Below are 23,657 nucleotides of genomic sequence, written 5' to 3'. Positions count from 1 at the left end.
CTGATCTCTGGCCTCACACAGAGATGCTTGCACACACACGTCACACACATACACACACATCCCACTGCCATGCACACACACACACACACATCCCCCACTATGCACACATGCACACACACGCCCCCCCATACACACACACATCTCCCACTATGCGCACACACACACACACACACACACACACACACACACACACACACACTCAGTCCAGCCAAAAAGAGAGAGCCATATTTGTACATGTATCTGGAACAGCACAAGAAGACAAACAGACGCTCCACCCACCCACCTCGGTTTCTTGACAACAGACACCACTAATGGGAAGGATTATGGGGCAGGATGGTCAGGGGTCATTGTCTCTGCCGGTGGGGATTTCTGCCTAGGGCACACAGTTAGTAAAACAACCGCCTGTCTTTGCAAAGCAAGCTAAGGGGTAGCTGAGCTCAGACCACGTCTTATGTGGTGGGGCTCCGTGACTGGGCTTCCTGCTTGACGAAGTGAGATAACAGCCACAAGAGACATGGTCTTTGCATGTCCCTCCCCTTCCGGCATCATCCTCAGTCTTCCCCGGGTCTAGATACCCTCGATACCCTGGTTCCTGGAGTTAGACACCCTTCCACTTCCTGTCCCCCTCACTCCACCCTCGTGGGGTATCCTCCCCTTAACACACTTTTTCTCGTCCCTCACCTTATGTCGTCCACCCTCGGTTGCCCTGCCTGGGATGGGACACTAATCTTCAGGTGTACCACGAGGCACAGTAGCTCACTTCTGTTAATCCCAATATTCAGGAGACTGAAACAAGAAGATCAGGAGTTCAAAGCCATCCTGGGCCGCCTAAGACCCTGCCTCAAAAACAGAACCAAAGAAAGAAAAACTTTCCAGAAAAGCCTTCCTGTCTCGTTGGTTCTCCCTCTAGTGATTTTCAACCTCCAGCAGTGTCCCCTCAGGAAATCCTGTCTTTCACACCCAGAGCATGGCCCTCTCTCCCTGTACCTGACCTTAGGGGGCACTGTCTGCCAACAAACTGTATCTTCAGATAGCTTCAAGACACAGTCAAAGGGAAGACAGACAGACAACTGCACACATGTGCTCCCACCTCCTTGCTAAATCATCATTCACCCACCCGTGTAGTCTCAGTACCACAAGGAGCACTAGCACAAGGGTTGTCAAGATGACATAACAAACAAGGCTCTGTCCCATTGAGCCTAGAAATCTCACCAACACATGCAAGTCTACATATATGTACAAGAAAATAAGAGGCTAGGAGGGACCAGGACCTACAGGGGAGAAGCTGGTTCTGAGTGGGCGTGTGCTTGTCTGGCCCAGATCTTGAAGATGGGCTCAGGTAGGGAAGAAAGAACAAAGCCCATGAGAACATCCTGGAGTCCAAAGACCCAGGTTCAAACCCCAGCTCTGCTCTCCACAGTTATGTATGGGGACCGGGCTTGGTCCTCTCCCCACCTCAGATCTGCATGTATGGAGACTTTGTTCCACTGCTTTGTGAGCCAAAAGAAACAAGCTGCCGCCCCAGGAGGTCTCTGTCAGTTACCTCAGCTACTGGCCGCCTCTCCATGGTTCCTCCTGCTGGTTTCAGTTTGTGTGAAGAGAGCAAGGGCTGAGACAGGTTGGCCAGGGACCCTGCTTAAGGAAACTAAAGATGCCAGGCTGTTTCACACGCGGCTGCATCTGGCCAGACACTAGAGACCAGCCGAGGCCACAGCCGCCTGAGCAGCCTAGCGATTTGGAAGCATCTAGAGGACCGAGGCTTGAAGCCCCCACTCTTTCCTGGCTGGGGGACCCAGGGTGGGTCACTCTCTTCTGGTTTAACTGCCATTGTTCTTTGAGTATAAAACACAGAGCCAGGTATGGCCTTCTGAGCAAAGTCTGGGACATTAAAACCTCCTTGGGGAGGAGAGGAAGAGACTGAGAGAGGGGAGAAGCCATGGCAGGTGATGTTAAGATCCTGCTCTGTGTATTTACAGGTTGTTATCAATGTTCCTAAGGGATGGATGGTACCGGGCTTTGTATGTTTAAGTGGGCAATTATATCTTACCAATTGGGTCAAAAAAAAAAAAAAACCCTCCTTGGGACCTGGAGATAAGCTCAGTGGGTAAAATGCTTGACCCGCGGGCATGAGGACCCGAGTTCAATCCCCCGGAGAGTACATAAAACATTTGAGTATGGTGATGCGTGCTTATCACTCTCAGCACTGAGGAGATAGAGACAGAAGAATCGAGGAGGCTCGCTGGACACCCACGATTGTTCTCTGACCTCCACAGGCAAGAGTACACACACACACACACACACACACACACACACACACACACACACACACACACACACACACACACAACCTTAGCGCTAAGGGTGGAGAGGAAAGACCGCTCCTATTATCTTGGTTAAAAAGTGACCCCACATCTCTGGAGACTGTACTAAGAGCCAACAGAAGACAGCGCTCAAGGTCTCCTGCTTCTGTGGAAAGTGTGTGTTCTGGTAACCATACGCACACAGTGGTAGCTGTTTGCTGAACGTTTTGTGTTCCTGTAGAGATATTAGTCCTTGGGTGGGCTCGAGGTCACAAAAACCCCCACCATCCCACCTCCTGCCCCAGACACTCTCTATGGGACGCAGGGACACTTTCTGATGATGACTCTGGAATGGTCAGGCCATGTTCGGCTCAGCCTCCTTGTCCTTTTCTGGTTCTATGGATGCCAAAGCAACCACCTTCCCCGCTCAGCTTCCTGCCACTGAGAGGGGACTGGCTACAGGCCACCTGTGAGCACCCAAGAGTGCTGAAGACAGGGTGAGCAAGTCATCAAAGGATGGGGGCGCACTTCCAAACCCACTCTCCAGGCAGCTCCCCAACCAAGCCCAGGAGCCCATGATCTGGGCACACCGTGGTAGGTACCTTTCACTCCTGGTTTCTGAATGGAGGATGTAGTTCATTTGGTGGAGTGCTTACCTAGCAGGCCCTGTGTTCAATACCAGCACACAATAAACTGGGCATAATGATGCCCATCTGTAATCTCAGCATTGGGAGGTCTAGGCGAGTAAATCAGAAGTTCAAAGTCATCTTTGGTAAGTTTGAGGCCAGCCTGGGCTATGTGATATTCTGTCCCTCCTTGCCCTCCTCCACCATTTTTTTTTTTAGCTCAATTGCTTGCAAGATGACCTTTATTCTCTGCCCACAAAAAACCCAGCATACAATCCTTTCAAGTTCAATGCTAAGTGACCCTTACATTTGGACCTTTCTCCTCCTGCTAGAAGCCAAGTGAAAATAATCCCACACAGACACCCTTTGCTGTGTCTTCCTGCAGTGTACCTTAATAAGCACTGAAAAAAAAATACATACCTTATACCTCTAAGTTGTGAAATCTATCTTCCTTCCTATGTAGGATTATAAAGAGGGTGGCCATTTAAATGAGTACCGAGTGTCACGCTGAACATATCGTGTGCATCTAGAAAGCACTTGTCAGGGACTGGGAGGTGGCACAGTTGGCCAAGTTGTTGCTGTGCTAGCAGGAGAACCTGAGTACAATCCCCTGACTCCACGTAAGAACACCTGGTACAGTGACATTCGCTTGTAATCCCAGCGCTGTTGAGGCAGAGGCAGGAAGATCCCTGGGGCTCACTGACCAGACAGCCTCATTTGGTCAGGCCTGGGCCAGTGAGAACCCTTGTCTCAAAAAGAAAACAAGGTACACGGGACCTAAGGAATAATACCTGAGCTTGAACACTCTCTCTTTCTCGCTCTCTCTCACTCTCTCGTTCTCTCTTGCTCTCTCTCGTCCTCGCTCTCTCTCGCTCTCTCTCGCTCTCTTTCTCTCGTTCTCTCTTCCTCTCTCTCGCTCTCTCTCGTTCTCTCTTCCTCTCTCTCGCTCTCTCTCTCGCTCTCTCACTCTCTCTCTCTCGTTCTCTCTTCCTCTCTCTTGCTCTCTCTCTCTCGCTCTCTCTTGCTCTCTCTTTTTCTCTCTCTCTCGTTCTCTCTGTCTCGCTCTCTCTCGTTCTCTCTCTCACTCTCTCTGTCTTGCTCTCATTCTCTCTCTCGTTCTCTCTCTCACTCTCTCTGTCTTGCTCTCATTCTCTCTCTCGCTCTCTCTCACTCTCTCAATTCCTCTCCCTTTACCCCCCCCACCCCACCTACTTTCTCTGGCACACTCACACCCACTGACAACCACACATAACTGTTAGTGCAACGCAGAAAGGACTTGCCTACCACATGTAAAGACTACTTAATACTTAATGTGCTTTGCTTCCGTTCATCATAACCACCACATAAAGCCCCCAGTGCACAAAATCTATTTCTAGATCCCATTTCTCTGTCTTTGTCTGGCTGCTCGTTTTGTTGTGTTTAGCTTCAGCCTCTCTGGTTGAACACGCTTTCTCCAATTGCGAAATACAGCTTTGTGATCCCCAGTGGCTGCACCCTGCTGACACTATGTAGCTGATATTTTTTCCTCAAGTTGCCTTCTTTTTTTCTTCACTGTAGCAGATCAGTTCAGAGGATGTTTTATAACTCTGACAGAGAGAAAACCAGAACCATTCAGCAAACAGCATAAGAATGTTCAAATAGCCATGGCTTCGGTGGAAACGAGACCAGATTGTCAAATTCTACCCAGAAACAATTGTCAGCTTGCGAATGAGTTCTAAAGAGTAAGAAGAAACCAACTGCCCAGAGGATGAAGCCAAAGTCACTACATGAGACTTACCAGTGGAAATAGAGATCAGAGCAATGTCACCTGGGGCTGGGTCAGGGGAATAGTCACAGAGATGCAGAGGCTAACTCTCCATTTGTGCTACCCTCACATCAGAAAGGATCTTCCAAAAGACCAGCATTTCAGAAGGTGATGGCGGTATATATGGCTAAGGACAAAATGTACCTTATATTGACACACTGTCCAGTACCTTCCTGGGAATATAAACATCTACATGTGCAGTGGAACTGAATAGCCACCAGGACTTGGGTTCCATTCCCAGAAACCACATAAATGCCGGGCACAGGGCTGTATATCATAACCCTGGCACCCAGCAGGAGAGACAGATAGGTCCTGCCAGTCAATCCAGCCAGCTCAGCAAGCATCAGATCCAGTAGGCAACCCAGTCTCAAAAACTAAGATATAGGGACTGGAGACATGGCTGAGAAATTAAAAGCTTGCTCTTGCAGAGGACCTGGGGTTTGGCTCCCGGTATCCACGTGGTGTTTCACAACTATGACTCCAAGGATGTTCCAGGGGGATCTGATGCCCCCTTCTGGCCTCCAGAGGTACTGCATGCACATAGCGCCCTTTAAATGCACACAAGCAAAATACCCATATACATGCATGATAATACTTAAAAGAAAATAATAAATATGATTCATCTTTAAAAGAAAGTAAGTTAGAGAGTGATACAGAGAGACACCTGATATTGCCTACACACACACACACACACACACACACACACACACACACACACACACACGGTTCCAATAAGAAATGTACAGAGAGGAAAAGGCATTTTACTGCCAAACAGATGTCTTGTCCTGAGTAGAAACATGGGGGTGGGGGTGCTAAGGAGGGAAGTCATGATGTGAACACCCCCAATCTGAGCCTAGAAGTCACAACTGGCCAAAACACCTGGCCCTCACTCTGTTGCTCCTCAAGGCACAGAGGAGTGAGTCCTCCTTCCCTGTGTTGGCTATGTCTCTGTTTCCAAAGCCGACTCCACCCTCCACCCTTTAAGGACCACACTATTTCCAGCCAGGCCAGAAATAAATGCTTTTGCGGCCTCCTGATAAGCAGGGTGCTGGAACCCAGAGGAAGTGCCCGCAGGAGGCCCAGAGCTGGCCTGGCACTGGGTGTTCTTTGGTGAAGGCCACAGCTTCTGAAATCAGCTGGGAATACAGTTGTGATGGGTACCAGGAAGGCTGGACATGCAGGGCTGCCACAGAAGGGGGAAGTTGGGGTTCCATCTCAAAGACAGCCCTCCACTAACTTCAGTCATCCAGTAGGCCTATGCAAGCATATGCATGCACGCACACACACAAACACACACACCACACACACACACACACACACATACACACACACCACACACACACATACACACACATACACACACACCACACACACACATACACACACACCACACACACCACACACACACATACACACACCACACACACACACCACACACACACACCACACACACACACACACCACACACACACACCACATACACACACATACACACACACCACACACACCACACATACACACACCACACACACACACCACACACACACCACACACACACACCACACACACACACACATACACACACCACACACACATACCACACCACACACACACACACATACACACACATACACACACACCACACACACCACACACACACACATACACACACCACACACACACACCACACACACACACCACACACACACACATACACACACACCACACACACACACCACATACACACACACCACACACACATACCACACCACACACACACACACACACACACACACACACACACACACGTGCGCCACATGGGAAAATGCATATTCGTAGGCTGTGTGCACACATGCACACAGGGGAAATAGTTCCCCGGTACAGAGGTAGCTGTAGGATCTGGGGACTCAGTCCAGGCCCATCTCCCCTCACTCACTCTGTACTATGTCTGAATCTCAGAGCCTGCATCACGTGGACAGCGAGAGCTGCCTGCCCCAGCAACTGACAAGTCAGCCCCCAGGGTGTGAAAACCCTGAATAACATGGGTTCAGAGTAATGATGGCTCCAGCCTTTGTCACCCTGGAGACAACATATAAATGTATAATACTAGAGGTCGAGTTGCATCCTGCCCCACCCCCACCCCCAACAAAGATACGTGTAGGTCCTAATCCCTGGGAACTACAAATGCAATCTTCTTTAGAAATAGGGTCCTCGAGGATATAGTCAAGTTAAGATGGGGCCAAAGCTGGAGAAAAGGCAGAGCCTGGCATCTGTGTAAGGAAAAGACATCATCACATCTGGACACATGCCTGGAATTCCAGCACTCACCAGGCCGAGCAGGAGGACCAATATTTCCCGGACAGCCTGGGCTACACAGTAAGTTCCAAACCAGCCTAGGAAACACAGTGAGACATGGCAAGAGACTGCATCTCCAAAAAGCAAGAAGCACCGATGTGTAGCTCAGGAGCAGAATGCTTGCCTAACACGTGCCGAGCCCTGGATTCAGTCCCCGGTACTAAAGGGAAGAAAAAGAGGGAAATTTGGGCAAAGGCCCACACGGAGGGAAGAGGACCGTCTACTGACAGAAGCAGAGATGTCAGGGAATGTGGCGCACCAGAGGTGAGCATGAGGTAAGAGCAGAGCTTCCCCAGGTTTTCAGGGCACCACACATCTGCCAGCACTTCCAGGCCAGCCACCTACTCTCCAGCATAAGAGAATGGATGCGTCTCTGCTGCGTGAAGCCATGCAGTGCCCGTTCCAGAGGATGCTCCAGATACTTTTATTATTGACAGCTGTCCCTCAGTTATCTGGGGTGGCTCTGGCTAGGCCATCCCCCGCCGCCGCTCTTAACCGCCCTGTGACCAAGTCGTTATGACACTCACGCTCATTTGCAGATGTGAAAACTCAGCCTCAGAGCAGACAAGAAGTTTGTCCAAGGTCACCCAGTCCAAGACAGAGCCAACACCCAGAATGAGGAGGAGGGAGGCAGTGGCACCGTGAGGCCCGGCTTCCTCTACCGGGCAGCATCCTGGAGACCAGCGGGGACAAGAAACTTTCTCTCTGTCCCACAGGGTCAAAGGAACAGAACGATGAAAAGAATCAGAAGAGTTGTCCAGGCCCCAAGCAAAGACTTCCTCCTCACTTGAACAGAAATCAGAGTCAGCTACTAACTAAAGCAACCAACACATGCCTCAAGCCCTCAACAGGGAGACCATGGGCTGTCAGGGGTGTGTGTAAAAGGACAGCCTCCTCCAAAATATACATGTGAAATTACCTTGTAAACAATTACATGCGTGCCCAAGATTAGCGCCACTGCCTACTTAGGTCAGAGAAGCGTCTCTGTCCTGCAAAGATTCTTTAGCTGGTCAGGTGCTGAGAAAAAGTTCCTCAGCCATTACAAGAGACATCTACACCACCGTCTGAGTTCAGGTCACATCGAGGAAGAGGGGACAGAAAGAAGGTAAGAGCCCGAAGGGTTGGAGTGCTGTGAAATGCTGTCTTTGGCCATGAGATGGCCACTGTACAACCCTCATGATTCCCTGCACAGGATTGGGCCCCGACAGCATTCCATCACGCAGGGGGTGGGACCCACGTTGCCACGCCCCTCGCCGAAGATCTATAAGCAGGCAGCAGTTGTTGGTAAAGGGAAAGATGGTTTTATTTTCTTTTCTTCTTTTTTTCTTTCCTTTCTTTTTTCTAACACAGGCTTTCTCCATTGAGAAACCTGACATAGGATGCCCCAAAACTCAATGTGTAGACCGGGCTGGCCTTGAGCCCAGAGATCGGCCTGCCTCTGCTTCCTGGGTGCTGAACTAAAGGCGAGCGCTATTACTGCCCAGCTAAGAGACCTTTTGTTTAATGGTATCGCCACCTACCGGTGCCCAGGCTTCTTGCCCCTGTAAGTAACCCCAACTAAACTCACTAGTCACACTCACCAAAAAAAGAAAAGTTTGAGTAGGGGGGACCACTAGGGGAAGGGCTCGAGAAAGACAATAGGAGTGAATATTACCTAAAGAGCAGTAAATTCATTTATGAACATGTCATATGGGTTATGCATTAATTTTGGAGCCATAATAAATTTATGCCAATAAAAAAAAACTTTGGGGGGAAAAAAAGAGATGCTTGGAGAGGACAGGTGGGCCTTGGTCCCCCAAGAAGTTCCCCTCCAGGAAAGATTTCCTGCCTTGCTCAGACTTCGCTCAAGCCTGCTAGTACTCTTCCTCTCCCTGAGCACCCTTGCAAGGAACCACTGCCCCGAGATCCCAAAAGTAGTGGCAGTTTTTCAGGGCTCCCATCCCTCAGCCAGAGGCCAAGGCCTTTCCAGAGTCCCTCCTCCCGCCTCTCTGAGCTGTGAAACTCTTTTTCATTGTTTCCTTTTTGCAGAAAAGGAAACCAGCTTGAGCAGGTTAGGCGAGCTCTGCCCAAGCCCCACTGGTCCAGAGCAGGGCTCAGCTCCCGAGCCAAGACACTCACACCCACGGATGGATGGCCATTCCTTCCATCAGCAGCCCGGTAGACGGGGAGCACTGCCAAGGTCAAGTTCCAGCCAGAAACATCCTGACTTGGACAGAGAACAGACGGGGCTTTCTTGTAGATGCCAGCTCCAGACTAACTAGCTGCTTCATCTTCCCACCAGCTCCTGCAAAGAAAATCCCTTTACCTATTGCCACCCTCAGAAGTTGCAGCCAGGGCCACCTGGTTGGGGTTTATCAGGGTGGTAACTAGTGTCCCAAGGTAAAAGCCCAGAAGATAAGGTGAACAAGGCCGGTTTCCCAACTCCTCCAGTCATCAAGGGAAATCCCACAAGGCCTTCTCCAAGCACCCTGGGGCGAGTGACAGGGTGAGAGCGACTGCAGCCAGGTCTTTGTTTTTAAGTCAAGTGAATCTGTACAGGTGAGTAGGTGACTTCAAAGGCCAAAGCCAGCCATCTGATAAGTCAGGTGGGCTGTGTCCGTCCATGGTGAGAGATGGCAGGAGGGGCTTTCAGGAGTCACCACATTCTCCCACCGGGACGAGGCCACACTAGCTCAGGAAACTTAGGCTGCCAACACACCCACAACAAGAAAAGGGCACAGATGAGGTGTGGGCAGAGAGGAGAGGGAATGGTCTCTGGGAGATAATTCCAGAGCCCTAGGATAGCACAGATCTTACTGTGTATGTGTGTGTGTGTGTGTGTGTGTGTGTGTGTGTGTGTGTGTGTACGCACGAGTGCGTGCATGTGCTTGTTATGCACTAGTTAGTGTGAGTGCGTGCACGTACGTGCTACTTAGTGTGAGTATGTACGTGTGTGAGCATGTGTATATATGCATGTATGTCTTGAGTGAACCAGTCAGTGTGTATGTGTGTGTGTGTGTGTGCGTGCACGCGCGCGGGTGCATTTGCACACATGTGGAGGCCCAAGGTTGACATCAGAGGTCTTCCCCTGTTGCCCCTTACCTTTATTGTTTGAGACAGGGTTACTCACCAAGCCTGAAGCTCTTCAGTTATTGGCTGGATGGCCAATAGGACCCGCCCCTTCAGCACTGGGGTTACAAACCACTACTGCCATGGGTTTTCACATGGGCACTGGGCACCCACACCCAGGTCCTTGTAGTTGTACAAGGACTACCTTGTGTACTGACCCGCCTCCTTGGAACTTCTTTAAAGGCTTGGTTTCCCTCAGTCCATCAAAGCCCGTCTGGGTCCCTGAACCCTAAATGCAGCCCTTGGTTTGGGTCACTCCCCTCAGGATGAGATGAGGGAGACAACAGCTCTAGAGGCACCAGTTCTACAAGGCAGCTTGAGCAGGCCCGAGTGCCTCGCATGCAGGCCTTGCTCCGACAGCCACCTCTGTGGACCATCTCTTCCTCTCCCAGACTTCCTCTTTCCTGTTCTCACTCCCTTTTACTGTAACCACTCTAGATGACCCGTGGGTGACCATCAGCACCAGACTGCTCACACGAGGGACCATCAAACTCCTTCTGGTGCACTGTCCCATCCTCTGCTGCCATCACCCTCAGCTTTGCGGGATGACAGTCTTGTGACAGAGAGTCATCGGGCCAGCTCCGTATCAGACTCCTGGAAGTTTAATGAAGGTGGCAATTAGGGCTGGGAATGTACCTCAGTTGATGCTCAAGACCCTGGCTTTGATCCCCGACACCGTCTAACCTGGGCCTGGTGCTGCGTGCCTGTCATCCCAGCACTCAGGAGGTGGAGACAGGCGGATCTGAAGTTTGAAACCATCCTCAAGTAGATAGGAAGGTCCGGGCCAGTGGCTGTGAGACCCTGACTGACATAATAAGTAAATAAATTTAAATCATGTTCAGAAAGAAACAGAGAGGACACACCGCTATGAAAGTGGGGATTGTTTCTGGAAGGTATATGAGGTAGGGGCTGGGGGAGGGTCTCTGATCATGTCCACCACCTAGTTCCATGGCATGACAGCAGCAATTCCTGACCAAGCACTCATGGTTCGTGAAGGGTTCTCAGGCACGGGCTCCTTCGCACCTCATGATATCACAACCAGCCCACTCCTCAGAGGAGAAGACTGAGGCTGTAGCATGAGCCCCTCACCCCTTATCACCCTCCCACTCCAAGCTCAAGTGAAGGACTGGGACCCAAGTGGGTCCCTACAGGACAACTGCCTGCAGAAATGGCTCTGCTAGAGGGAGAGCAGCCCCCCCCCCCCCCCCCCCGCCCTGGCCCAGCCTCACTCTTGCAAATGAGCCCTCGCTGTGGTTAACAGGCCAGCCCTTCATTTCCCCACCAGGCTCAGCATTTTGCAAACCAACACTTAGGGTGGGCAGGGTAATCTCCTAGCAGTTCCTGCTGCAGCCAGCGGGGAGGTGAACAGTTCCTTCCCTCTCAGAGAGGCAGAACCTTGCAAGAAGCAGAGCCTGGGTGTCCTGAACGTCCTCCAGTCCAGGTAGGCAGGGCAAACCTGAGCTCCCTGTCATAGAAACAGAAGTTTAATTTGCATCATGGCCTGATCTGCAACCTGTCTCCCCTCCCCCCAGCCATGTCCAGGGCCCCAGCTTGGGGTCCTTAAGAAGACTGCGTGTCACCAACACCACTTGTCACTCCTCTGGCCTCCACTTCCTGCTGGTAAGATGAAAAAACATACACAAAGGGGACCTGAGAGTCTAAAGAAATAAGTTCACGTTCAAGAACTCACTCAGCAAGTGCCGAGCACAAGCCCACACTCAAGCAACTGCTGCTGTCAATCAAAAGTTCTCATGGTCAATGACGGTGTCAGGCCCAAGTGCCGGGCATTATTCTGGTAGACAGGCCATTAAGCAGGGGACAAGATGGATCAAGTCCCTGCCCTCAGTAAATCACTAAATACATCATTTGGCAGCAGTGTTATAAAACTTAACCAAAGCACAGTGAGGCATGATGGGACGGGAGGGGTGCTCTCTGAGTGATCGGGGAGGTCTCCCTCAGGAGGCGACATCTAAGCTGACATCTAAGAAAGATTATTCTAGGAGCCGCAGATCTCAGCTCAGTGGGTAAGGCGCTGGCCGTGCAAGCATGAGGGCCTGAGTTCTGATCCTCAGTACCCATGTAAAAACTTGAGTGTAGGATCAAACATCAGCAACAGCAGCCCTGGGGCAGGAAGGGAAATGGAGAAATCCTGAGGCTTATCGGCCAGCTGCTGATCTAACCAAAACAGTTAACTCCAGGTTCAATGAGAAAACTCGTCTCAAAAACAAGGTAAGGAAGCAAGTGAGAGAAACAGACAATATCTGCCTCTGATATCTACAAGCGCATGCCGGAACAAGTATATCATACATATGCATCACACTACCACACACACACACACACACACACACACACACACACACACACACACACGTACACACACACATGTACACACACATACATACAGACACACAAACACACACGTATACACGCATACACACATACACATGCACACACACATGTACACACACAAACACACATGTACGCGCATACACACACGTATACACACATACACACAATACACACATGTACACACACATACACACATACAGACACACAAACACACATATACACACATGTACACACGCATACACACACACACACACATAGGGGCTTGAGAGATGACCTGGGTTCAGTTCTCAGCTCCTACATCAGGGTGCTCACAGTCACCTGAAATGCCAGCTCCAGGTGATCTCAGGCCTTCCTCTGGCCTCTCAGGGAGCCAGCACATCCCTGGTACACATAAATTCATGTAGACCCATGCATATACACATAAATTTGCAACACAAATTTAAAATAAATATAGAGATGTATTTTAGGCAGGGCAATAGTAGGTTCAAAGGTCTTGAGGTGGAGAAGCATGAGGCGTAGTCTGGGGAAAGCAATGGCACCCCTGCTGGGACATGCTGCAGCTGATTCCTGGAGCCTTCATGACACCCCATGCCTGGGCATGCCCACCCCTGCCTGGACATCTGGTCATATCAGCTCCACAGAGCCTGGACACCTGCTCACACCAGCTCCACACAGCCTGGCCAACTGCTCACACCAGCTCCACACAGCCTGGGCACATGCTCACACCAGCTCCACACAGCCTGGCCAACTGCTTACACCAGCTCCACACAGCCTGGCCAACTGCTCACACCAGCTCCACACAGCCTGGCCAACTGCTCACACCAGCTCCACACAGCCTGGCCAACTGCTCACACCAGCTCCACACAGCCTGGCCAACTGCTCACACCAGCTCCACACAGCCTGGCCAACTGCTCACACCAGCTCCACACAGCCTGGCCAACTGCTCACACCAGCTCCACACAGCCTGGGCACATGCTCACACCAGCTCCACACAGCCTAGACACCTGCTCACACCAGCTCCACACAGCCTGGACAACTGCTCACACCAACCCCATACCCCCACATATACTGGTTGCTTTTCTCTTCCCCCTTTCAGGCCTTTTCACTGTGGTCCATTAGCCCCACAGTATCCTCTACAGCCTTCTGTGACCCTCAGCAGGTACCAATTTGCTAATCGCATATTTGATATTTCCTCCCTAACCCTCAACCTTCAGTCTGTATCCTTTAGTGTTTGCAACCAGGACATTCAGGAATATGCCTGATGCCAAGTAAGGATTTGGTGGGAGAGCAGACCATGTTCCCAACTAAACCCTGTGACCAAGGCAACTTATAAAAGATGTTCAATTTGGGTTACAGTTTCAGACAGTTAGAGTCTATGATACTGGGACAAAAGAATAGCTGAGAGCTCATGTCTTAATCCACAACCACACAAAGCAGAGGGAGAACACTGGCAATTGCAAAAATCTTTTGAAACCTAAAAGCTCCCCCCGCCCCAAGTGATATGACCCCTCCAATAAGGCCACACCTCCTAATCCTTCCCAAAAAGTTCTACCAATGGGAAACCAATATTCAAATACATAGCCTATGGGGGCCATTCTCATTCAAACCACCATACCCCCTTGATTGGGCACATGTTGGTAGGGCTAGGCATACACGGCCTCACCTCCAGGACCCTGGGCTGGCTGAGGCCTACAACCTTATAAATGATATGCTTGCCCACAGCACCTCCAGCAAAGTACAGTGCTCAGCACAAACCAGGGTCTTAGAGAGGAAGCGATCTGGTCCCAGGATAGCCCCACCACCAAGTGCATCAAAGAGAAGCAGACCTGAGTTCTGAGCACCTAGAAATTGCAAGCACCCAGCAGGAGCCTGGAGCAGAGGAACATAACCAGAGAGGGGCATAAAAGCCAGGGGAGGGCTGCAGCGTAGCTGAGATCAACATGCTCATTTCTGCTCTAATTGCTGTTTGCTTGCTTGCTTTGTAAGACAAATTGTGACTATGTAGCCCAGGCTGGACCCAAACTCAGCGTGGTCCTCCTACCTCCACCTCTCAAGGGCCAGGAGTACAGGTCTGAACTGCCACACCATACTGAGATCGTTTCTATTGAGTGTTTCTTTACTGCCCTACCAACTATATACAGGACCCCATGTTTGATCCAGGCACATAAACAAAAGGAACAGGGAGGCAGATCTCAAACATAAATGTGATGACACACGAACAAGCTAGGTAGATGCATGGTACTGTTTACAGTGTTGGTATTTACACTTAAATTTTTTCATAATGGCAAAACATAAACATGTATTTTTTTTTTTTTTGGTTCTTTTTTTTCGGAGCTGGGGACCGAACCCAGGGCCTTGCGCTTCCTAGGCAAGCGCTCTACCACTGAGCTAAATCCCCAACCCAAAACATAAACATGTATTAAAGAGCCGGGCAATGGCGGCACATGCCTTTAATCCCAACAGCCTATAGGCAGAGACTATAGACTGAGTTCCGAGACAGCCAGGGCTGCAAGGGAAACCCTGTCTCAATAAAATATAGCAAAATGAAAATAAAATACTTGCCACTCCTATAATGGAAAGGAAGCCACAGAAACAGAGAAGGACAGGGGATGGGGCAGCAGACAGACCCAGGCACCCCTTCTCATGACTAAAGCCCAGACTTCTTTGCTATTCCTCAGCCCATAAATGTTTATAGGATACTGTCTGCCATAGAAATTCATCCCACGACCCCTGCCAACGCCAGCAGGCAATCATAGGCTGGTGAGGGAAGATACAGCCAGGGGATGAAGAGGGTGACTGTGGGCACACAGGAACTTGAGGGAAAGACCTGAACCAAACACACACACACACACACACACACACACACACACACACGCGCGCGCGCATGCATACTCAGGCATAGGGACTAGACCTTCCTTGCCACCTCCAGCAAAGAAGCACTGCCCCAGTCATACTATGAGCACTGGCAGCCATGGAGGAAGAGTGAAGTGACCCTGTAGACCACGTAAACCGATGGCATGAAGCAACTGTGTAGACTGATGGCATGAAGTGACCATGTAGACTGATGGCAGAGAAGTGACCATAGAGACTGATGGCATGAAGTGACCATGGAGACTGTCGGCAAGAATGGCCAGAACACAGTAAAGGAAGGTGCATGATGCTATACAATGCAAGCCCCCCAGACTTGGCTTTATTTAAAGTCCCATACTTAGCAAAAAACAATCCGAGCACTCGGGAGGCTGAGGCAGGAGGATCATGAGTTTGAAGTCAGCCTGGACCTGGGCAAGTTCTAGCTACATAATGAAACTCTGACTCTAAATAAATAAAGAAACGAACAAATCAATCAAAGCAGAACACCAAGGGTCAGCGAAATGGTGCGAGGTGGGAGAAGTTGCCACTCAGGCCTGGCTGCCTGAGTTCAAAGCCCGGAAGAACCAATTCCCAAACACTGTGCTCTGACCTCCAGATGTGCTGAGGCATGCATGGTCATGTGCACACACAACACACCACACACACACACAGGCATGTGCACATACACACACATATACCACAACCAACAACAATAATTTTAAATATAAATAAATAAAACCACCCAAACAACAATAACAATAATTTTACATATAAATAACACACACACACACCAAAAGAAAAAAAGAAACAAAGAATCAAAGAAAGAAATTAACAAAGAAAGAAATTAACAAAGAAACAAAGAAAGAAACAAAAAAAGACTTACCGTTAAGTATAAGAGTGTGTAAAACCTATGGGGGAGATTTCCTTCCAACCCTGCTCTAAAGAGTAAGTATTTTCTACCTGTAGGGTTTGGAGAAAGAAAGACCACTCCCACACACACACACACACTGACACTGTGTGTAGGAGGAAGCGGGTATCTTACAGTAACAGAGCAAAACATGAGACCCTTGGTTCCGCTGTTTGCAGAGGCTTAAGCAAAAATCTGCAGTGGTGGGAGACCTAGAACACTGTCAGGTCCTCCCCACCACGGGGCATTATACACCCACCAATGAGGACATTAAATTACCCACATCGGCAGTACTGGTAAAATGTCTCCACACACGTATAAGCCAAGGCCAAGCCCTATGTGCTCCGCTAATAAGAGAGTGAAGAACAGCTGGTGATCATGGTCAGTCAGCAGAGTGCTTGCACAGTGCCATCAGAGCCCTGGGTTCCATCCCCAGCATTCATAAAACTCCTGTCAGCCCAGGACTCGGAAGGCAGAGACAGGAGGATCAGAAGTCAAGGTGAGCCTTGGCTATGCAGCAAGTTCAAAGTCATGGTAGGGTAGGGAACAAGTAGGGGGTGGAAAGAGGAGAAGAGGAGAACCAGCTAGGGAGGAGAAGGGGGTACTCAAGAGTGACAGCCCTGGGACCTTCTGGAAGCTGGCCAGATCCCAGCCTAGATTGCACTGATGGCTGTATTGTGGCTCAGCCTATAATTAATCATTATGGTAACTACTTAAATATGTTGTGTCCATTATTTTTGAAGGCTTGGGATAGCAAGGAAGATCAACACAGCTTTTTCCTTCTGCGGACATATACTCCCAGCTCCCCAACCATATTCCCAGCCACTGTCCCTACTGTCCACTCTACCCTTACAGTCTTTTCCTGGTTTGGTTTGGTTTCAGAAGAGCCAGCGGGACCTTGACACTTGCTGGAATTCACAAGCTCTTTATCCTCTGCTCCCTCTCTACCTGTCAAAGGACATCTCTTGCCCCAAGCCAGATCTGCCCAAGCAAAACAAATACACAAGAGCCCCGACAGTGGGGAAGGTGTCAGGATGCCTGCATATCGTGCAATGTCACCCAACATCAGGACTCTAGTGATGAGCCCCCCCCACCCCCCGAGCTCTGCTGTCTTCCGGTTCTCTGTGCGCCCGTTAGCTTTCTGAAGCTCAACAGCTCATAGCAAGAACAGAACACAGACTGTGCAGAAAGCACGCTCTAAAGCCACCACCTTGTTCAAACGTCATAGCTGCACCCCGAGAGGCTGGTATTAGAAGCTTCTGGAAAGGAAAGTGAGTCTTAGAACTTCAGATGTCTTCCTAGAGCGCCACCGCCGCCGCCGCCACCACCACCAAACGAGGCCACACAGATCAACACTGTGGCTGCTCTAAGAAGAGGAAGAGGTGGGCTCGCACGGCTGCTCAGAGCTGCGAAAGGGCTCGGCTACCTGGAAGAGCCTGCATGCAGCTTGTGATCGACGGTGGCTGCCCATGCGCGGACGGTGGGGCCTGTCTGTGTTTGACTAAAGTCAACACTTTGAGGGTGAGATTTCACATTAACAACCTGCCATCCCACCACAGGCCTGCAGAGCCTGAGTCAGCTGTGGGAGGCTCAACCCATCCACTCTCTCGCAGGCGTGTCCCAGCCCAGCAGGTCCCACCTTGAAGCTTGGGTTTGAAGTCATTTGTCCCCTAGCTGCAATCTACTTCTCTCTCCTCAGAACCCATCGACGCACAGTCTTGTTCCAAGGTCTGAAAACAACTTTGTACCTACAGAAAGAGGCCAAGATCCTAAAGCACAGGTCATGTCTGAACTGGGCTTCAATCCACCAGTACCAGCCCACTTCCAACTTAGGATGGTGTCTTACTTCAACACCAAGTCAACAGAAATGAGACCTCCCCCTAACCCCCGCTACAAGGCAAGCGTGTGCAACAAATCCAGAAGACAGGAGGAGGAGATGCCTTAGGGCAGCTGGGGGGTAGGGGGGAAGATCCAGACAAGCTCAGGACCAAGTGCCCTGTGGATAATTGTCTGATCAGGCAGGAGAACAAAGATACTCAAATAAGAGGCAGACAGTGGTCTCTGAAAAACCCCAGTGACCCTGAATTGTCTTAGCTACCTCAAGAATCTTCCTAGACAACCCCAACCAAGGCCCTGCTCACTGGGTGACTTCAGGAAGCTACCTACCGCCCTTGGAGACTCAAGTCCATCTGTAAAATGGGTAGACTCATCCATCAAGAAGTATTGGGATTTTTCAAGGGCCAAGGATCCGGTTAGTAAGTAATACCACGTAGCATGACGTCTGGTACTGAACAGGACACTGCATGTCCCCCACCCCTGCCCCATGACACCTCGGTGGGCAGATGTACATTCTATAACTGCTCCTTATGTGGTAGTGCATACATTAGAACACCCTAAAAGGTAGGTGCTGCTATGATTTCCTATCACACCCAAGAGGAAACCGAGGCACGCAAGACCTCGAACACAGGTAAGCATCGCCGGGAACAGCAAGAAGTCTGCCTCTAGAGCCTTGCTCTCTGTTTCACTGTAGAGCTAGGGATGGTTCTCCTACATGAGCTCAGGACGTGAGGTCCACTGAGCTCCACCATCACCCCAGAACACAGCTTGTAAGATGGGCAAGCCTTCTCCAACGCTGCCCTGGGGCCATAGCCCAGTTGGTAGAGCGCTCGCCTAGCATGCACATGCTAGGCCTTGGATTCAGTCACCTGGAGACAGACAGGTTTAGAAGTTCAAGGTTATCCTAGGCTACATGGTACGTTTAGGATCAGGCTAGAGTAGGGACCCTGTCTTGACAACAACAAAGTTATAAGCCTTCTCTGAGGTCACCTGAGAGAGGGGTTCAAACCCTGTAATCTGGCTGGTGCCTTTTGAAGCAAGGACGGTGTATTTCCTCCTTTGGCCCATGGCTATTTTGCCATGCTCAAAGCCACACCGTTAAATTTCTTTACATCATCTGGGACCATCTCTCCCCAGCTCAGGGCCTCCCCCTTAATCACAACTGCCCTGGCCTTGGACATCAGTGTTCACCAACAAAAGTGGTGTCTTGAGAAAGGACAAGGAGGGCAAAGGACACCAGGTGTCAATAATCTGGCTACCCCGACATGGGCTGTCCCCTCAGCTGTGGTGTCACTCTTTAATTCTAGTTACTACTGTGTGTAGGAGTCCAGTGCCTTCGGTGCACCGTAACTCACAGTGTGCACTTAAGAGACAGACAAGAGGGTCGTGACCCAGCCCAATGCAGTCACGGCAAAGACGAGCCAGACCTGGAGTTTTCCGACAAGCCCAGGAATGCTCTTCTGCAGAAATAGAGGGGCTTTCAAAGGCTCACACCCCCAGGAGGCAGAAATAACAGCTTTTCTAGTTTGCATTTGTTATCTCTGTATCATGTATGCTTTTCTTTCTTTTTTTTTTTTTTTTGTTCTTTTTTTCGGAGCTGGGGACCGAACCAGGGCCTTGCGCTTCCTAGGCAAGCGCTCTACCACTGAGCTAAATCCCCAACCCCTCATGTATGCTTATATGCCTAAGCATATGTGTATATCATGTGTGTGCACATGCTCACACATACGTGTGGGACAGCCAAAGGCTCACTTTCACTGTCTTTATCTGCTGCCACTCCCCACCTTAGTTTCTGAGACAGGGTCTCTCATCGGACCTGGAGCTCACACGTTCAGACAGCCTGGCTAGCCAGCACACCCCCAGAATTCTTTCATCTCTAACCCCTCAGTATTGGGTTTATAGGCCTGTGACACTGTCACTGGCTTTTTATGTGTGGGTATTGGGGTTTGAGCTCAGGTCCTCATGCTTATATAGTAAGCACTTTACCTACTGAGCCATCCCCCAGCCCTTCCCCCATTCTTTTGCATATATTTGTATGGTGTGTGTGTGTAAGATGTTAGGCATCTTCCTCAGTCACTCCACACTTCGTTCCCTGAGGCAGGATCTCTCAGCTGAATACAGAGTTTGCAAGGACAGCTAGTCTAGCCAGCAGCTCACTCTGAGGACCTCTCCCCACCTCTGAGCATAGGAATTACAGACTCCTCCACCACATTCATCCGTCCACACGTCTGTAAGCATTAGGGATCCAAGTCCCGGGCCTGACACTTTCATAGCAAGCACATTGCCCACTGAGTCATCTCCCCAGCCCCAATCCTTCATTTTAAAACTAGGTCTTATTCTATAGCCCAGGCTAGCCTGGGGCTGAGACTGGCCTCAAAGTCGCTTGTGTTGGGATTACAATTGCCACCCTACCCAATAAGAACTTTACTACTTGAAGCCCACACCAGAGGGGGAAGAAAAATGAGACCTTGCCCCCAAGAGCACCCTCTCTATACCCCTACCCTCAGCTCACCCTGACCCTGATCCTGGGTAAGGCAGCTGGTGACAGTTACAAGAAGGTAGAGCCTGGGCAATGTAGCGCCTGTCACCAGCTAAATTAAACAGTTCTGCAGCTGGTGCTAGCTTAACCACAGGACTCTGCCACGTGGCCATACAAGACTACCTTCAGAACACCAGACACTTGGCCTCAGAGAATAGACTATTCAAGTCTGGGGAGGCAGGGGGGCAGAAAAACCACGCCGGGACCAGCAATCGAGCTCCCTAGCAAGCACTGAACAAACCCAGAACACCCTGTCTCTGCCTCTCCACACTACCACATGCCCTGTGGCTTAAAGCAACAGGACTTTCTCATGATCCAGTTCCCAAGTGAAAGTCAGTCTTGTTGGGCTGAAGTCAGAGTTGCTTATGTTCTTTGTTCGTGAAGCTACCACCCTAGCCTTGTCCAGATTCCTTAATACCCAGCCCCATTCCGTACTCACTCCACCCTCTCCTCCTGTCCCCATGCCATGGCCCTCTGCTTGTCACCAGGCCTCTTGAGCACACACTGGATCTACCTGGATAGCCCAGGATCCTCTCCCAGCTCAGCCTGCCTCACTTGACTGCACACATAGTCTACCATGCCCGGAAACATGCCAGGGCCACAGGTTTTGGGGGGTTTGGGGCAGGAGGTTAACAGAAGTCACTATTCATGCCTACAACCTTCCCTGCCTGCAAGAGAGAAGAGGGCTTTGTCCCATCACCTCCCTGCTAGCCACGGTGATGAAGCTTCCAGGAACCAAGTAGAAGTTAGGGAGCAAGGTGAGAGGAGAAACGAAAACGGAAGAGAGTCAGAGATACTCCACACAAGAGTATCCACCACCTGTCAAGTACAGCGTAAGCCGCGGTTCCTACGTGCTGGGAGGTCTACTCTCATCTTCATCACTGTAACTCAGAGAAGTTATGGAGCCTGACCCAAGTCACACAGCTTGCCAATGGTAGGTTGGGGATTCGAACCTGAGCCTCTCTGACTCTCATTTTTTGTGATGCTCTGAGCCAAACGCTTGGATCTTTTCAAGTCCCTTGGGGATTCTTTTTGTGCCAAAAACTTCTTTGCAGAAAAAAAAAAAAAAAAAAAACCTTTCCTTCTGGGTAGGAGATTATGCAAAGCATTTGCCGCTGCCCCCACCGGCTTAGTGACTTAGAAGATGGTCTATTTTGGGGCTTTGTGCGCCAGTGACCCAAAGCTCCCCACCCTCTGCTGCGCCTTTCTCTACCCAGCCACTTCCTGAGGCTCAAATGAAAGGCTAGAGGGCCAGCCCAGCAAAGGCAGAATGCAGAACAGCTACCAAAGCCCCATCAAGTCCATTGGAAGATCAGGACCATCTCAGGACAAAAGCCAGCCATCTCAGAACAGATGGCGGCTGCCCAGGAACCTGTGACCCAGAGGAAGCCACAGAGCCATCCCCAAAGGCTGTGTACTTCTAGGTCGATAGCTCTAACACTATGCTAATCCACCCCGCCTTCCAACATTCTCCTGTCAGGTTTTAGGGAGGGAGTTTGAGAGCAGAGATGCTGAATTGAACCATCTCTCGGACAAGAGATTTCTGGGTGTCTACAACAGTCAATTAGGAGGCCTCTAGAGGAGAAGCTCTGCCCCTTGGGACAAAGCAGGGTGGCTCCTTTTAAAGGTCTCTGAGTGAAGGGGAGGTCTTGTATCACCAGGAAACAGGCTTAGTTAATATGTGCTACGTGATCAAACTAGAGGGATGGGGCTATGGGGCAGGGTGGAGGAGTGGGGCTCTGATAATGGGTGGGCCACACAATATGACAGTAGTCAGGCTGCCTCGACCTCCGGGTAGCGAGGAGCTGTGTATGTGGTTGCCCTGCTTGCAGCCCTTCCTGGTTACCTGAAGGGCCTGACTTCTCTGAGGCCTCCACTACAGTTTGGAGTAGCTAGCCTCACAGCCGTAGATAAAAGCCTAATATTATGCTACCAGCCCCAGCCGCCACGCAGTTAGCATGTGCACCCAAGCGTGGGCTGTGCACAATCTGGTCCCTCAGATCTTAACTCACTCCATCCCCACGGCGATCTGATAAAGCGGTCCACGCTGTCCCGTTTTATAGCATGCCCAAGCTCGTCCATGAGTGTGTCTTCAGACCTTGGGATGCTCCGCAGTCGTGGGGAAGACCGCCTCCCTTCCATTAGCTGGTCTATAGATAGCTGGGAGCCCAAGAACGAGTAGTAGAAGGCCGTTCTTTTTTTTTTTTTTTTTTCCGGAGCTGGGGATCGAACCCAGGGCCTTGCGCTTCCTAGGCAAGCGCTCTACCGCTGAGCTAAGTCCCCAGCCCCTAGAAGGCCATTCTTGACACCAACTTTGGGCCTCCGCATGACCTTATACACACATGCACACATGCCTACACATGTGGACTCACACATACTCACATACAACACGCACATATGAAATGAAGAGGGAAAAGAGAATTGCGTGTCCCCCGAGCGAAAGCCATTTAAACGCTAACTCCCATGATGCTCCTCTACTTCTCATTGCTCCCCTGAGCCAGAGACATGGTTTGGGCAGCCCAGAGTTTCCTTGGAAACTCAAGACAAGGGCATCCTCACACAACCTATTCTAAACACTTCTTCTACCCACAGTGCCAGCCAAGCCTCCCACATCTAGGGAAGGGTGTTCCCGGCTAGTTGGCTCTGGACTGGCCTTCCTCCAGGGCACAGAAGCTTCTAGAAACATAGCCCCCTGATGAACACATAGAACTGCAAATTACCTCAGCAGAGAGGTGTCCGAGGCCAGGGGAGCAGAGGCGCATCGAGGGGTATTGCCTCCTCTGCTCCGTGTGTATCACATGCTGCTCATGTGACAATTTAAACAGCAAAAGCAACGAATAGCCCTTCCCGAGATCTGACTGAAGGAGGGAGACATCTGCCCACACAGATGTGTAATTATAGGATGACCAAATCCCAAAGAAAAGGCAAGAGACAAACAGTGGAGCAGGCAGGAGAATAAAAGTAAAGGGCAACTGAGCCTTGG

At 50.5% G+C, this 23,657-nt stretch overlaps 1 protein-coding gene across 2 annotated transcripts in view; it reads right to left on the bottom strand.

Annotated features, from left to right (window-relative positions):
• Plcg2 (phospholipase C, gamma 2) overlaps positions 1–23,657 on the bottom strand; it is a 136,489-nt gene that overhangs the window by 87,683 nt on the left and 25,149 nt on the right. Inside the window, exons 1-2 of one of the 2 annotated variants that reach the window (XM_039097673.2) lie at positions 10,878–11,268; positions 9,204–10,787 (exon numbers count right to left, since the gene is read on the bottom strand). The gene's annotated coding sequence lies outside the window, so the exon portion shown is untranslated. 2 annotated transcript variants of the gene reach the window in all.

Source organism: Rattus norvegicus, chromosome 19, assembly GCF_036323735.1.
Source record: "Rattus norvegicus strain BN/NHsdMcwi chromosome 19, GRCr8, whole genome shotgun sequence".
In the NCBI taxonomy this organism is placed as follows: domain Eukaryota; kingdom Metazoa; phylum Chordata; class Mammalia; order Rodentia; family Muridae; genus Rattus; species Rattus norvegicus.
The sequence above is the reverse complement of the archived record's forward strand: the minus strand, read 5'-3'. Positions and strand labels throughout refer to the sequence as shown.